Genomic DNA, 14353 nt, shown 5'->3' with positions numbered 1-14353 from the left:
CTGCAGTTGCGTGTGATCTGTTGAATCCTTCTTACACTATCCTCAGATAAACTCTAACGCCGGTGCATTGCCTTTGCGTTCAAGTCATGTCGGATAGATCGTATTTACGAGTTGAACGCACATGAACGCCACCACAAAGTCGTTATTACGAGTGGGAAACTCAAAATTTTCTTTAAGCCCCGAGTTTCCGAGTTGGGGGCGTGTCAATGAGAAACATGGCGGAATCGATGGATGACACGTCTGTAGTTGACGGTAATTTTTTGTTAAATTGATAGTTTAGTTGTCCTATAAACTTAAATTGGTCATGTTCTTGTTACGCAGCTAGTTAATGAAATCCAAGTAAAAAAATGCTATCATTTTTGCACCTATAGGTGAAAAATCTTTTGATTTGCCATGTTGCATGTTTTAAAAATATTAAAAACGCAAAACACACCTGATGCGAATTCTTTGCTCTTCATTTTCTATAAGCAGAGTTAACAGACCCTGTTGTATTTTCTTGTAATTTATTAAAAGAAGGTACACCGCCATCTTGTGCCGACTAAACTGACTTGAACGCACCTGACATCGTAATTACGACTTGTCAACTCGTAAGTACGAACGTGCCAGGAGGACTTGAACGCAGCATAAGTAACGGTCAGGTACTGCTAATCAAATACCTTTGTTTAACTGTTCATCAGCAAGTGTGAGCCCCTCTATGAAAGCAGAGGTTTTAGTAGTTTGCTGGTCTGGAGCCTTCAGGTGTGTGTTAACACAATGTCATTGAGGTAAGACATCAGCAATGATCTTAGGCTGATGATACACGGGGAAACTTTTTGAGCAATTTTGCCGGGCAACTTTTTTTTTAGCAATGTTGCTTGGGCATTTTCCATTGCGAATGGATATTTCTATCTGGATATTTTAGATCGGTCGTGAGCCCTGTGTCTCACCTTGTTGCCCATTGACAGCAACATTTCCCAAAGTTGCCCAGCAACATTGCTCAAAAAGTTGCCCAGTGTATCATCAGCCTTAGAGAAGCGATTGTTGCTGCCATCAGTAATCTGGCCATTTCCAAAACAATGAAGTCCATCATTCTACAGTGAGGAAGCTTATTCACAAGTGGAAGACATTCAAAACAGACACCAATCCTCCCAGGAGTGGACGTCCCAGTAAATTCACCCTAAGATTAGACTGTGTAATGCTCAGAGAAATGGCAAACAACCCAAGAACTTCACCGCAAACTCTACAGGCCTCAGTTAACATGTTAAATAATAAAGTTCATTACAGTGCAATTAGAAAAATATGGGACAAGTATGGCATGTTTGGAAGGGTTGCCAGAGGAAAGCCTCTAATTTCTAAAAAAAAAAAAAAAAACATGGCAGCATGGCTTAGGTTTGCAAAGTTTCGTCTTAACAAACCATAAGACTTCTAGAACAATGTCCTGAACAGATGAGACCAGAGTGGATATGTTTGGCCATAATGCACAGTGCCACATTTGGTGAAAACCTAAAGAGCGTTGGTGCCAATAGCCTCATGGTTAGTGCGCCGACACACAGCGCAACTGTGCTCGCAGCGTCCCGAGTTTGATTCCCGTCTCGAGGTCCTTTGCCTCGAAGAAGAGAATATCAGCAAAACACCTCATACCAAAAGTGGGATTATGATTTTGGGCTTATGTAGCCACAGGGCCTGGGAACCTCACAGTCACTGAGTCAACCGTGAACTCCTCTGTATACTATTCAAAGTATTCTAGAGTCAAATGTGAGGCCATCCGTCCGACAGCTAAAGCTTGGCCAAGATTGGGTAATGCAACAGGACAATGATCCCAAGTACACCAGCAAATCTACAACAGAACGACTGAAAAGAAAAGAATCAAGGTGTTGCAATAGCCAGTCAAATTCCAGAGCTCATCCTGACTGAAATGCTGTGGCAAGAGCTGTGCATAAACAACTGCCCACAAGCCTCAATAAACTGAAGCAACGTGGTAAATAAGAGTGGGCCAAAATTCCTCCAGAACAATGTGAGAGACTGATAAAGTCATACAGAAAATTATTACTTCAAGTTATTGCTGCTTAAAGGGGATCTACAGGCAACTGAATCATAGGGTGTCGGTGTCCTAACTTTGTCACACATGGCTTTTCCATTTTGGCTTTGTTTTTTAAATAAATAATGGCACAGTGTGATATGTCATGTGTTGTTGTTCATCTAAAGTTTTATTTTCCAAATTTTAATTTGCTGAGGACCAGAATTTTTTTATGTCCTGATACAGAAAACCATGGAATTCAATAGCTTTTTCACATGACCGTATATAAAATATTACTGTTTTAACTTTCACATGTACAGCCTTTACTGGTAAATAATCATTAAGAGATTATGTGTGGACAGTTTTCAAACCTTTTGAAAAATACTGGTAAATCATTTTTTGGTTGTAACATTATCAGTAATATACCAGTGTCATACTGTGTGTGAACAAAGAACAGGATTATTGGTACACTCTAAAAAATGCTGGGTTATTTTTTTAACCCAAATGCTGGGATCAGCCTGTAGGGTCATTTTATTGGGTTGTTTTTAATATTTTTACCCAGGTGCTGGGTTATTTTATTTTATTTTTTTACCTAAATGCTGGGTTCAGCTTGTTGGGTCATTTTATTGTGTTATTTTTTAATATGTTTGCCCAGGTGCAGGGTCATTTTAACGCTGGGTTAATTTTTTCTACCTAACCGCTGGGTTGAGCTTGTCTCCGGTGGAACTTCTCAATAACGCAGCTGCTGAGAGCACGGGCTTTTTAAGTCCACAGGAGAGAGCAGTTCTCAGCTCCGCTGCCACCAATTTGGTGCACTCTTTCCGGAAAATAAAGGTTTGTATACATTATATTTCATTTATAAAATCTTTAATGTGGTGTAAATTATATTATTTTACGCAACGCAACATAAGGACGAGATGTCAGCTGCGTCAGCAGCGGTCGTTTCGCGCTGGAAACGCCTTTGCCTTGCATAACATAAATTGATTTTATTTGTTAGAATACTGAGTGTAAGTTAATTTTATGTTAAAATATGTTCTCTAATTTCAGTACTGTTTGTTTTTGGGCAGGTTTTGGAGTCAGTCACACCATCTCTCAGCTACGAGTGAAACACGAGGCCGCTGTCTAAAGTTCGCAGTTCCCCCGATGAACAGCAGCCCTTCACCGGCTCAGATTTTGGCGACACACCGGCATGAGAATTAGCACTATTTTGCTAAAAAGCCATTACAGAGAACGGTTGAATACACTTAAATTAAAATGCTACTTTTAAATGTGCCTTTTTATTTTTAAAATGCTTGTTAAACGAGTTTAAATGTATGTAATATTGTAAACTATGCTGTATTCACCCAAATAAATTCAATTTGTCTTATATTTTGTCCATGGGTGTTCTTGCTTAATAATAAATGTTCATCTTTTGATTATTGCTGTTGCCTATAGTAATTCTGTGTGTGATTTTTAATTTCCAGCTCATTTTAAGCCAGCAGTATAATAATTTTTAAACAATAGATGACAAATTAAACAACCCAGCATGGTGGGTAAAAACATTTAACCCAACCAGCTGGGTCATCATAACCCTGCATGTGTTCTGTCCAATATTTACCCAGCGCTGGGTTGCCAAATAACCCAAGTTGGGTTGTTTTTAACCCAGCATTTTTTAGATTGTATGAGCATGTACGAGGACAGAACGCGGTGATGTATGAAGTCTGCTTTGGACCAATCATAAAACTCTGTCAGAGCTGTTTACAGTAATCTCCACTGCTTTTATTTGTTTTTCTATGTAAACGTGCTAAATGGACAGTTGCGCCACATCCTGTGATTGATACCCTGCCTTCTTTTCCATGAATCAGCACTGCTGCTCTGCAGTTTCAATTGCACACTATATTAACTGTAGTACTTTAGTAACTATTATGAAAAAAATATCACAGCGTTTACGAGTTTGTTGGTATAGTACAATTTAGATTAGGGAACACATTAACTATTAACGAAGGCCCTGTTTACATTAATGCTTTTTCACTTTAAAATGGCGTTTTAAAATGAAAACGATCCTCATCTACACTGGCGTTTTCACTGCTTTTCAGAAACATGACCATTCATACAGGTATAACCATAGATATGTATAGGTAGATGTCCTATTATTTAGATGGAGGATGCGTCTACTTGCTTGGTGCGGTCGAATGGGAAATCTACCAATACATATCTATGGGTACAACAATGAGCATGATGCTATTGTTTACACGGTCATCAAGGATACGTAGAGTGAATGTGGGCAGCCACACCATCGTTTTCAAAAGTCTCAGTTTTGGTCCATTTACACTGAAACGCAAACCCGGAGTTTTCAAACTAAAATAGGGCCTGCGGCATTTTCAAAAGGCTCTGTTTTCGAGGGTCAAAAATGCCGGAGTAGTGTAAAAGACAGGCATAACCGTAGCAAAAGTTATGCATTTTAAAATGAAAACGCACTAGTGTAAACGTAGCCTAAGAGTTTTCACTCAGTAAACTCCTGATTTGCTGCCTATTGATAGTAAGTAAGGTAGTTTTTAGTAGTTATGTTTAGGTATTGGGTAGGGTTAAGGGATCTAGAATGGGGTGCAGATTAAGACATTAATATGTGCTTTATAAATACTAATAAACAGCCAAAATGCTAGTAATATGCATGCTAAGCAATTAGTGAATAGTGAATAGTGTTCCCTAATACTGATGTGTGAATGGTATCTCATCGGAAAAAAGATGGAATGCCATTGCTTGTATGAGCCGCACATTTGTGTATTTAATTTAAATATTTTTTTATTGGTTTTATGTTGAAGAGTCTAACATTGGCATTGTTTTCTTGAGTGTTTAGAGTAGTAGTTATTCAAAATGATAGATTTCAGTTTTGACTTCAAAACACATGCACATAGTCATACCAAAATCTGGGTAATAGGCAAAAATCTTCCTCTTTTGTTCAGTTTGTAATGATAAAATTAAGAAAACTGTCAAAGCATTTATATGGTGTTAGGTTGCTTAAGCAGTGTAAGATTGTATATGTAAATGCATGCACCGATATGCAGAGCACTGAATTATATTTTCACTGTGAGCCCTAGACGCATTTTTTGCAGCCACATTGGGTGACATTAGGAATTAATTAGGAAGACACTCACACATCAACATTGTATAAGCTGAATAATAGAGGTCGACCGATTGATCGGTTTTGCCGATTAATCGGGACCGATAATAAACTATGAACTAAGTTTAATGATACAATATACAATATTATCATTAATATTAATATTTTTATGCATTTACAAAGGTTCAGTGTATCAGGTATGGTTCAGTGCTGTTTTAGTAGTAAAGCACTATTTTAGTTTTCATTCCGTATCCATTTTTTTAAAAAAAAACTATCGGTTGATTAATTGGTATCTGCCAGTGTGGTCCAAACTAGATAGCTATCGGTATCGGTTGTTCTCTACTGAATAACCAGTGTCAGTACGGGAGAACAGTATTTATACCATGAGAGTTACAATTAGCATCACGCAATCATCTTATACCAACACTTCTGTAAAGTGCACAGTAATTACATTTGATTATCACTTAACACAAAGCAGTACCATTTAAGATAAACCACTGCATCATCTGGACATCTTGGAGCTTTAATTTGAACAATCACACCAGCTTCACAATCACATTCAAACGCAGTGAACGTGTCTATTTGAGTCAACAGATCGATGAGGTAATAGATGACTGTGACCTAAGACGAGGCTCTGCATCCCTTAAAGAGTTGAGCAGGGGCTTTTGTTTATCTTTGTGAATGATTTAGACACATGCAGAATATCAATTCATAACGCTTAAGTGTTTAAGGAAACTAGATCTTATCTAGAGCCTTATAAATGCTATCAGACCGGCTCACGGGGTGGTCGTTTTTTCCGATTGATCCCTGCAAATAGTGGCTGTCATGTTGAGAACTATTCCAATAGCCCAGGTAATCAAATGCACAGAATTGGTCCCATTCTGTGAGTGACATGTGTTGAGGTGACTCATCCATGTGTGAGAAAAAAAAGAACTTACTGCCTGCTTAGTTATGCACAGCATTTTGCATGACAAAATATGCTGGCCTTGGTCCGTATGTCTTTTTAAAATAGCATGTGGTTGGTAGTGAGCAAAAAAAACATGGAGTCGAACTAATTTGCCATGTGGGCTATATAAATAATTGTTTCTCAACTGGTGGGTGGTGTTCCAGGGTCATAAACAGGAAGCAAAATGCAACCAGTAAAATGCAAATAACCATAAAAACAATCACGGTTACAATACCATAATAAAATGTACTTATCTTTCATCTTCTCTTTCAGAAAGGAGGTAAAATGCTTCCCATTTAAGATATTGTTAATATCAGAGGTTAACCAATCAGACTCTATTATATGGTGTTACAAATTCATCTGTCACTTGATAAAAAATTAGACAGATGCCAATATGGACAGGTTATGTGACACTCCATAAAAAATATAACTCAGATTATGTTAAATACAGATTAATTTGCAATGAGGATAAACACTCGATTATGGGCCAGTTTTACTAAACAGGGCAAATTAGCGTGAGAGCGCAATTCCAAAACAGCGCCAATGGGAGGGGAAATTTATGCCGGTGATTTACTAACAATGTGCAAATTAAAGAACACAGACGCAACATCTCGTTTACATATCGACCAACGCAATATACCAAGCGCAGCGCAAATTAGCGTAGTCGCAAGTAAAGAATAAAGAAATAAAGAAGCCACAGTACGTTGAAAAGAACCGGAGGCCAAAAAATTAAGGTTTGCTAGAAGTTTTGATAGACCTGGTTTTGCATGACTCCTAGTTGAGGGTTCCAAGTCGTCTTTTATTTCCTGAAGCAAATTAAAAATAACATGGCTTGGCAAACGATATGTTTGGATAATGTGTTCTTCTGGCATTCCAAATAAATTAATATATGTGGAAAAAATCCTCTCCCTTCTACCATGCGCTCTCTGTTTTCTACGGTGCAACAATAATTGCAGCCATTTCAAGCACGAAATAGTTTAAGACATGATTTTTTGGGCGTTTAATAATGTCGCAAATGCCAGTAATTTGAGGAGCGCAAACGTTTGTAAAACACGTTGCGTGATTAATTTAAATACTCTTCTCCCATAAATTTTGCGTCTGAAAGGGAGACTTCTACAAATGCATATTCAATAAGGTCAAAAATAACTGTGTCCACACCTTTTCAGCAATAATTCGTCACTGCGTGTCTTTAGTAAAACCTGAGAGTACAATTTTAATGCCAAGAAACGTTTAGAATCCGAAATTATCAATGCATTTCTGGACCTCATCAGCATGTTGTTGGACCTCTGCAGTATATGATGATTATTTGACTTTGACATTTTTGTTTACTCTGTATGATTAATATTTTTAGCATTGTGTTGTGTATGATGTCTGATAGCATCCTGAAGCAAAACTATTTAAAATTCACTAGAAGCTTTCACAGGTACAGGTTAAATTTAACAGCATGTTTCCATTTAGATGTCATGCGTGAACAACGGGACCCATTGCTGAGATGCCACTGTAAAGTGCTTATTGCACACAAAACCAGCAACACTTGTAGAATCGAGAAATCAAAGAATCAAAAGATTGAACTCGAGGCTGTCTTGTGTTTGCTAATGCGTTTCAGCACATGGGCTTTTATCAGAGCTAAAAGAGTAAAAAGGAAAAAGGCTCATTTAAAGAGAGTGCTGCAGGAATGAGCCCAAAAACCTGGAAATGTCTTTGCATCTTCTGGTGCCATCATCTTGAAGTTGAGTGTTTTTTTTAATGGGTTTTTAGTTAAATGCCTGAAATAAGGTCTGTGGTTAACACAGGCTCAAGTTATTTTCATGTTTTATTCTAAAACATAAAAAAAAAAAAAAAAAATAGTTATACTTCAGAGTGTTTTTTTTAATGGGTTTTTAGTTAAATGCCTGAAATAAGGTCTGTGGTTAACACAGGCTCAAGTTATTTTCATGTTTTATTCTAAAACATAAAAAAAAAAAAAAAAAATTAGTTACACTTCACTCCTGATTTTCAAAATGTTTTTTTACTGTATATGTCTTGAAAAATGCAGTTGCTAACAAAGTGGCTAAATGAGGCTACATAGGTTGTTGCCATCATGCCGAACTCATACTCACTAGTTTGTTTTATAGCTTTCTCCTTATTGTCATGTGATTAGTAGTTAGTAGGGATAGTAAGATTCACCGATTCGCATCAGTATAAAAGTTAACGATGTAATGCATAGATTTAAGAAAGTGTGCATCTGATACAAGTTGGCATTTGTATCGCGATGCATTTTTTCTAACATATTTGCATCCGTAAAAACAGATTTATATATAATTATTAGTGGATACGCTATACTTTTATTATTTAGAGGCTTGTCCTGAGAGTCACATAGAATATAGATTAACATGGCTGTCTGTACCAAAGAAATAAAAGCAGACTATCTGTACCATACTGTATTACTTAGCATAATTTTTCCCCCCATTGCATTGTATTGCATTGAATCACATTGTGTTGAATCGAATCAAATTCGGATCACACTACATCTGTAATAGGGGTGAATTGTATCGCATCGCATCGCATCGGTAGGTGCTTACATGCATATGTATCTTTAATGTATCGTATTGTTGGCTATGCATCGGCCTCAGTTATGGAGATGCACATCCTTAGTAGATAGTATACCATCTGATTTATTCCAGCTTTCTTATTTGTTGACAGATAAAAGAAACACATTTTCTTTAGAACAATTTTATGTTTCTTTGATTTCTCAATTTAAGTGTTTTGTTCTAGTGCTTGTTTTTTTTTTTCAATGAGTACTTTGTTTCCATTTGTATTTTTTCCATAATCACTTATTTTGTGAAGTTGCATCAGAATAACTCTACAGTACCAGATGCCGCTGCAGCAATTTGCCAGTTTAAGAAGTTGCCAGAAAAAAAGGTCTATATAAATGATAAGAGTGAACAAAGCTGTAAGATTAACTGTTGGAGCATATACAAGGCTAGTAAGCTCAGACGTCTGCTGTCAAAGAGTTCTAGTCAATCACTTCACAAGTTCTGAAGGAGCTGACACGATTACTCACAGGCTTACGCGCCGTTTAATAGTAAGTCTGTGAAGTTGAAAATCATGATTATCTATACAGTATGTCGCAGACAGAAATGTCATCAAATTGGACAGATGCTAAAACGAAAGAGTTTCTCTCTCCAATCGTAAGAATTAGTCGTCAGATTACTGGAACAGTTATTATATTTCCAGCTCAGTTGTACAAAAATCAGTGACATCACAGGGTTTTCCAGACAAAATCTGTGTCCGAAACCGCTTGCTATCCACTATATAGTGCACTATATCGGGTGTCAGCCATTTTGTAGTGCTGTCCGAATTCTGAGTGAACGACTTCATTCCCTACATTCGTCCACTACTATTTACCCACAATGCATTCTGATTTCGAGTGTACAACCGATGTACACTCGCTGAAGCACTATTTCCCACAATCCAATGCGGAGAACCAACAAGCTGGAAGCGAGAGCGGGAGCGAGCGAGTTTGAATGAGAGATTATTCTGATTGCAAGATGGCGCCGCTGATGGCAGCCATGGTTTGTCGCTACTTGGTACTTGTACTTTTTTTGTTTGTTTGTCCTGTTTTAAGCAATTTTTTCCCGATCAGCTTTACTAGGAACGAACTCCTGGACATCAGAAATAGCACACCAAATAACTTTCTGCCGACATTTGAGCATTCAGATGTTTTACTGGACATTTTAGTCGGAGGAGCTGCGTTCCTATACAAGCGCTCCAGGCGACGCAAGCGAGGGAAGCGCGCCGGCGCGCTCGTGAAATTCCGACAGCGCGGTTTTAGGACTCCGCTGCCGAGCATTCATCTGGCGAATCTCCGCTTCCTAGCAAATAAATCAGACGAACTACGACTCCTCACCGGCACAGACAAGGACTTTTTAAACTCCGCTGCGCTCTGCTTCACGGAAACCTGGCTGAACGGAGCCATCCCGGACAGCGCGTTACATCTAACGGGCTTCCAGCTGTTCAGAGCGGACCCCGTCACCGAGTTATCGGGGAAAACGAGAGGCGGTGGATTATGTTTTTATATCAATGAAGGCTGGTGTACAGACGTGACAGTTTTAAAAAAGATGTGATGCCCAAATTTGGAAGCTCTCTTCATTAACTGTAAGCCTTTTTTTTCACCGCAGGAGTTTTCCTCGTTTATTCTGGTGAGTGTGTACATTCCTCCTGACGCGCGAGTGAGCGCCGCGCTAGAACTGTTGGCCAATCAAGATCACACACACAGAACAACTACACTGTTTTAAAGGAAGCATACCACGCTGTCCACCGAGCAGCGCTGGGACTCTCTGATCATTGTTTGGTTCATCTTCTACCAGCCTACAGGCAGAAACTTAAATCTACTAAGCCTGTAGTGAAAACTGTAAAGAGAAGGACTGCTGAAGCAGAGCAGGATTTACAGGCCTGCTTCGAACTTACTGATTGGAGTGTTTTTGAGGCTGCAGCTACTGATCTGGATGAGCTTACTGACACCGTGACATCCTACATCAGTTTCTGTGAGGACATGTGTGTTCCCACCAGGACTTATTTAACATTTAACAACGACAAACCTTGGTTAAGTGCAAAACTCAAACAGCTTCGCCAGGCCAAAGAGGACGCCTACAGGAGTGGGGACAAAGACTTGTACAAACAGGCCAAATACACACTGAATAGGGAGATAAGAGTGGCAAAGTTAAACTACTCTGGCCAAAGAGGATGCCTACAGGAGTGGGGACAAAGACTTGTACAAACAGGCCAAATACACACTGATCATTCTACATCCTTAATTATTGCCTCTTTCTCAAGTATTATGTAAATACATATGCATATCTCTTTATTTATACAGTTCTATATAGAGTAAATAATGCACAAATCTGTACATAAATCTACTGTTCCAGATTCATACACATTATTTATTGTTAAGTTTTTACTATTTAATTTTTATTTATTTTTTTCTCACGTCAGATATGTATGTATGTATGCATGTATGTATGTACCAGGAGCACCTTAAAAAAAACACAACAAATTCCTCGTGTGTTTGCACACACCTGGCGAATAAAGCTAATTCTGATTCTGATTCTGATTCTGAGATGCCGTTTACATCTTTATTATTTCTGCTTTAACGTTTATTTCATACATTATTTATATTAAAATATGTTATGTAGGCAGTAACTCAGTTTAATATTTTACTAATTTACTGAGGTGGCATCGTTGTTAACTTACAAAAATGATGATAATTTGGTGGATAATTTAAAAATGTTAGTTAATCACAGTAGGTAGCCTATTCATTCTGATGTAAAATTAACGGTCGCCTGAGGGCGCTCTACGACCATTATCTTATCTGAGCTCAAAACGCTGCTCGGGAGAGTGTCAAGATACTAAAATAATAAATACATAAAATTATGAACATGTGTTAATGTGTGTTTATTTTTGTTCTCAGTATTTTAATAGTATTGAATGATTATGAACATAAAAGCATTACAAAACAAATTAATAATATACCATCGATGAAACCACAAAGCTGACGCGGAGGTATGTATAATTACAATATAAAGTCATTTTGAGTGTTATTGCTATTAATATTATTTTCTAAAATAAGGTACATGTAATATAAAAGTACATATGTGATGATGTTTTTGCAACAGCTCCAAGTCTCACGCGCAGTGTATATGTCACCGTCCGAATCTATTCACTTATTTCGTTCACTCCTTTCTGATATAGTGCACTCAACTGCCATGAACTATTTAGGAATGAGTGAACGAGTGAACACAGCTAAAGAGTCTGAAATCTATTGCATGTGTGATTGCAGATGTGGTGAATTTACAATTGTTGGGTTTCATGTGAGAAAATCAGGCTGCTGGTTCATACAAGATGCATGAACATGGTTATTTTGCCTCTTGGTTTTGATTGGCTGGACTTTGTGATCAACTGCATGTTAACCATGAGGGTTACACTGACAGGGAGGCCGGATGGGGGAAATAGTCCAGACCCTCCCCCAAAGGTTCATTTCCATGAAGATTCATAAAAGTGTTTCTCTTTTGCTCGTCTTTTCTTTCCTCGTGTTGTTCAGCCAGCCCTGGCCTTGTCACCAGGCTCTGACAGGCAGGCAAACTGATGGACACCCACGCGCTCTCTGCAATCTAACTTAGCCCGCAGAACGAATCAGCCACATTGAAGTCACAGTACAAGGGTCTCTCCTTCTCGCCCTCGATTGCCTCACTCGCTCTTTCTCATTATTTTTTCCTATTTATCTCTTTCCCTTAAAGGAATAGTTTGCCAAAAAATTAAATGACGCTTTTTTCTGTCATTTTGGAGCTTGACAGCCTGAGTCCTTATTCACATATTGAAAATATTGCCAACATATTATCCCAAATTTGTTTTGTTTCCAAGTAAGAAAGAACATAATTTACATTTGAAATGACAACAAGGTGAGTAAATAAGTCTTCATTTTTAGGTGAATTATTCCTTTAAAATGCAGATTCTTACATCCCACTCTCTTGTCGCTCTCTCTTACCCATTCAGTGGCAAAGATGACAGGGTAGCGGCTGGGTGTCACGCCATCCATCAGGCACTGACAGGCGTGTGGCCAAGCCTCTGGTGAGGAACGCCAGTGATCTCTAAACCGCCGAATGAGAGACGCACGTGGGCCCCGGGGGTGAGGAGGGGCCTCCCCGCATGACTCACTCTTATGCAGACAGGGAGAAGCGTATCATTACATTCTCGTTGGCGAATGACTGATTTGACACATTACGGAGGTGTTAGCCTGGTTATATGAATAAACTTAAAGTCTCGCTTGTGGAATTACTTGCATAAAACTTTCTACAATCCTGGAAGTTAGTTTGACAGTTAGTTTGTCTGTGTTGGAGTTGTGTGCTCTTCTCTTTATTAGATCCTTTTTCCTCCCACAGTGGATCTCATTCACTATCCGAGAGTGCAGATATTTGTGCCCAAACTTGTGCCCAAACTTTACTCAAATCATACATACACATGCCATGGAGGAGTTGGATAAAATAATGTGATCACCTATTATTATAGAGGTTAATATAAATTGTGTAGGACAAATCATGGATGCCTGTTTAGCAGGAGCATTTGTAATTATATTTGTGACTCAATTGTTTGGTGTTTAAAGAACAACAGTCTTCACGATTATGACTGCGTACACAAAGCATGGCGAGACTTTAGTGAAGAAAGATAGTGGGTGAAAACTGAAAGCAGATGATAGGGACTGTTGAGCACTTAAAAAGAATTGTGTCCAGACAACACAACTACTGCAGCAACGTGACAGCAAACCTCAATATTCACCTTGAAGATCCTGTTTCCACAAAAAAAAAAAAACACAACACAGACCTCTGCCCTGGCCAGACAAGTCACCTGACTTGAGCACTGTCAAACCACTGAGTGTGTCCAAACAATACAGAACTACAGCTGCAACGTGACAGCAAACCTCAATATTCCCCTTGAAGATCCTGTTTCCACAAAAAAAAAAAAACACAACACAGACCTCTGCCCTGGCCAGACAAGTCACCTGACTTGAGCATTGTCAAACCACTGTGGGCAGTTTTGGAGAGATAAGTGAGAAGCAGATTCCCTTCTTCAACATCTCTAAAGCAACTGCCAGATAGACAACATTCAGCTGGAGACTACTCAAAAGTTGTATGAGTCTATTACATATGTACAGTGCCTTGCGAAAGTATTCATTTTTTTCATGTTATGTTCCTGCCTTATGTAAAACTGCTTTAAATTACTTTTTTTCCCATATCAATCTACACTCCATGCACCATATCGACAAAGCAAAAACAGAATTGTCACAACCTCGTAAATTGATAAAAAAAAAATAAAAGAAATTAGTACATTGCATAAGTAACTAAATATTTAGCTGAAGCACCTTTACTTGCTGTGTGTTTAGGTTCATTGTCCTGTTGGAAGGTGAACCTTCTTCAGACCTTCTGTCTGAGGTTCTGAATGCTCTAGACTAGGTTTTCATTAAGGCTATCTCAATATTTTGGTGCATTGAGCTTTTCTTCTACTCTGACGAGTTCCTCAGTCCCTGCCGCTGAAAAACAGATCCACAGCATGAGGCTGCTACCAGCACTCTTTACTTTTGGGATGGCACTCTGCAGGTGATGAGCAGAGCTGGTTTCCTTCAAACATGATGTTTGGAATTGAGGTTCATCAGACCAGAGAATATTGTTTCTCTCAGTCTGAAGGTCCTTTAGGTGCTTTTTTGCAAATTCCAAGTGGGTTTTCATGTGTCTTCACTGAAGAGAGGATTGAGTCTTGCCACACCGCCATAATGCCCAAT

At 38.6% G+C, this 14353-nt stretch overlaps 1 long non-coding RNA gene across 1 annotated transcript in view; it reads left to right on the top strand.

Annotated features, from left to right (window-relative positions):
- LOC107755910 (uncharacterized) overlaps positions 1 to 12721 on the top strand; it is an 18386-nt gene extending 5665 nt beyond the window's left edge. The window contains exon 3 of the long non-coding RNA XR_001641752.1: positions 12574 to 12721. This is a non-coding gene — a long non-coding RNA (uncharacterized LOC107755910). The remainder of the gene's footprint in view (positions 1 to 12573) is intronic.
- Positions 12722 to 14353: the final 1632 nt, after the last annotated feature.

This window comes from Sinocyclocheilus rhinocerous, unplaced genomic scaffold (genome assembly GCF_001515625.1).
Source record: "Sinocyclocheilus rhinocerous isolate Xijiao unplaced genomic scaffold, SAMN03320098_v1.1 scaffold412, whole genome shotgun sequence".
NCBI classification, from domain to species: Eukaryota; Metazoa; Chordata; class Actinopteri; order Cypriniformes; family Cyprinidae; genus Sinocyclocheilus; species Sinocyclocheilus rhinocerous.
This window is presented reverse-complemented; position numbering and strand designations above follow the sequence as displayed.